Source organism: Zalophus californianus, chromosome 3 (genome assembly GCF_009762305.2).
Source record: "Zalophus californianus isolate mZalCal1 chromosome 3, mZalCal1.pri.v2, whole genome shotgun sequence".
In the NCBI taxonomy this organism is placed as follows: domain Eukaryota; kingdom Metazoa; phylum Chordata; class Mammalia; order Carnivora; family Otariidae; genus Zalophus; species Zalophus californianus.
The window spans coordinates 59,633,123-59,635,710 of record NC_045597.1 but is presented as its reverse complement, the minus strand read 5'-3'; the positions used below and the strand labels follow the sequence as shown (position 1 = coordinate 59,635,710).

Below are 2,588 nucleotides of genomic sequence, written 5' to 3'. Positions count from 1 at the left end.
GATACCCAGTAAGCATTTAATTAATATTGAATAAATAAATAAATCTGATTTATTTCTCATGGGAGTTTTAAAAGGTAAGTCAGAATTTTTAGAATTCTGTTATCAACAAATCGTCTTACAATTTTAGAGCCTCTGTGCATTCAAAATTTTTACTTTTAGTAGTCAATATTTTTGTATTCAATTTCTTACGGTTGAAAAGATGAAAGTTCTAGAAATAGTAAAATGAATTTTTTAGATTCTTTTTAGACTATGCTTTTGGTTCTCTTACTTGCTCCTATAGAAAATAATTTAAGCATCCCTAAAGAAATAGAATTAGTATTCATTTGAGAATTCATATAAGAATTAGGAATAATCTGGAAAATCAGCTAATAGAAATGAAAATATTCATTAATTTGATGATTCTAGACATGCAAATCTGTAAGTTATTTCCTATGATTTTGTCCTTATTTTTAAGGTCTCAGACAATAAAACTTCCATCAGTTCATTCTCATTCAGTAATGTGTGTACAGCTATTCATTCATCCAACAAGTCACTTTATTCAGAGGCACTTGCCTCTGATACCAGTCTCTTCAATGTCATCAAGATGCCATTTTATTCAGATAACAGTTGAGCATGTAAAAGAAACTAAAGATTTCCCACTGGTTTAGAAGACCATGAAATGAAGCAGAGCAAAATGTTATAATGCAATATAATAAATTCATATTTGTGAATATTATGCTAAAGAAGTGTTTAGGTAGCTTGGTCACTTTGCCAGAGGATTGACAATGGAAACAGAAGCTTAAACCCTGGGCCCCAGGCCCGCCAGCTCGCATCCAGATTTTTAAAAAAATACAGTATCTAATGGTTATGAAGACCACATGGCCGAAGACTGCAGGGATGATATCGGGAGAACGAATTTAATTGTCAACTACCTCCCGCAGAACATGACCCAGAATGAGTTGCGGAGTCTGTTCAGCAGTGTCCGTGAAGTCGAATCTGCAAAACTCATTCGGGATAAAGTAGCAGGGCACAGCTTGGGCTATGGCTTTGTGAACTATGTGACTGCCAAGGATGCGGAGAGAGCGATCAACACCCTGAATGGCCTGCGGCTCCAGTCAAAAACCATTAAGGTGTCGTACGCTCGCCCGAGCTCAGAGGTAATCAAAAACGCCAACCTGTACATCAGCGGGCTCCCGCAGACCAGAAGGACGTGGAAGACATGTTCTCTCGGTTCGGGCGAATCAACTCCTGGGTCCTTGTGGATCAGACCACAGGTTTGTCCAGAGGGGTTGTGTTTATCCGGTTTGACAAAGGGTCGGAAGCAGAAGAGGCAATTACCAGTTTCATTGGTCATAAACCCCCAGGTTCCTCCGAGCCCATTACAGTGAAGTTTGCAGCCAACCCCCAACCAGAACAAAAACGTGGTGCTGCTCTCCCACCTGTACCACTCGCCCGCCAGACGGTTCGGAGGCCCTGTTCACCACCAGGCGCAGAGATTCAGGTTCTCCCCTATGGGTGTAGATCACATGAGTGGGCTTTCTGGTGTCAATGTCCTGGGCAACGCGTCTTCGGGGTGGTGCATCTTCATCTAAAACCTCGGGCAGGACGCCGATGAAGGGATCCTCTGGCAGATGTTTGGCCCCTTTGGGGCAGTCACCAATGTGAAAGTGATTCACAACTTCAACACCAAGTACAAAGGCTTTGGCTTTGTGACCATGACAAACTATGAAGAAGCCGCCATGGCCATAGCGAGTATGAACGGCTACCGCCTGGGGGACAAAATCTTACAGGTTTCCTTCAAAACCAATAAGTCCCACAAATAACTTGCTCATGCCTTTTTTTTTTTTTTTTTTGTACGGAATAGATAAGACTGAAGAAGTTGGAAAAAAAAAGTGTGGTCATATTCAAATATTTAAAAATTGGCTGTGGTACTACTGGTTAGTTATGTGACCTTAAGTAAGTTGCTATCTCTCTCCAGTCCTCTGTTTAAAATTGTAAGAGATTGAATTTGGCTCTGTCTTATCCCATATTTTTAAAACCCTAAACAAAGTCAGCCTCCAATATATCCATTTTGCAAATAATTCTTTATACTGACATAAAAGCAAAGGAAAAAAGTTAAGTCTTGTGGATTTATGTGGAAACTTTAATATCACCTTAGAATTTTGGAAATTATATGTTTAACTTTGCCATTATGGAAAAAATTGTTAGATTTGTTTCTCCTACCCTTCATCAAACCCAACACCTTGACTCTATGAGATACAGTCAAAAAAAGAAAAACAATCTCCACTGGAACTTAGAGAAGGAGAAGCACTTGCTGCACTGTAAATGAAAAATAATAAAATTTTTAAAGTTTATCAGATAAGGCATTTAATTGAATTAATGGGACAATATGGAGTATTAGATGATTTAGTTAACTGAAGTTTATAATTACCCTAAACTTTTATTTGAATATTTTCTAAAACATAAAAAATTGCAATATTTTAGTATATTGTTTAATCTTAATATTGTTAAATTTTATGAGTAAGGAATGATCAAGTCATATATTCTGTAATAATAGGTATAGAAGTTTTAAGAATTATGTTCAATGTGTTCTAAGCCATATAACACAG

The 2,588-nt window shown here is 37.8% G+C and overlaps 1 pseudogene; it reads left to right on the top strand.

The window, feature by feature from the left end:
* The first annotated feature begins 222 nt into the window (after positions 1-222).
* Positions 223-2,365, top strand: LOC113919351 (annotated as a pseudogene).
* Positions 2,366-2,588: the final 223 nt, after the last annotated feature.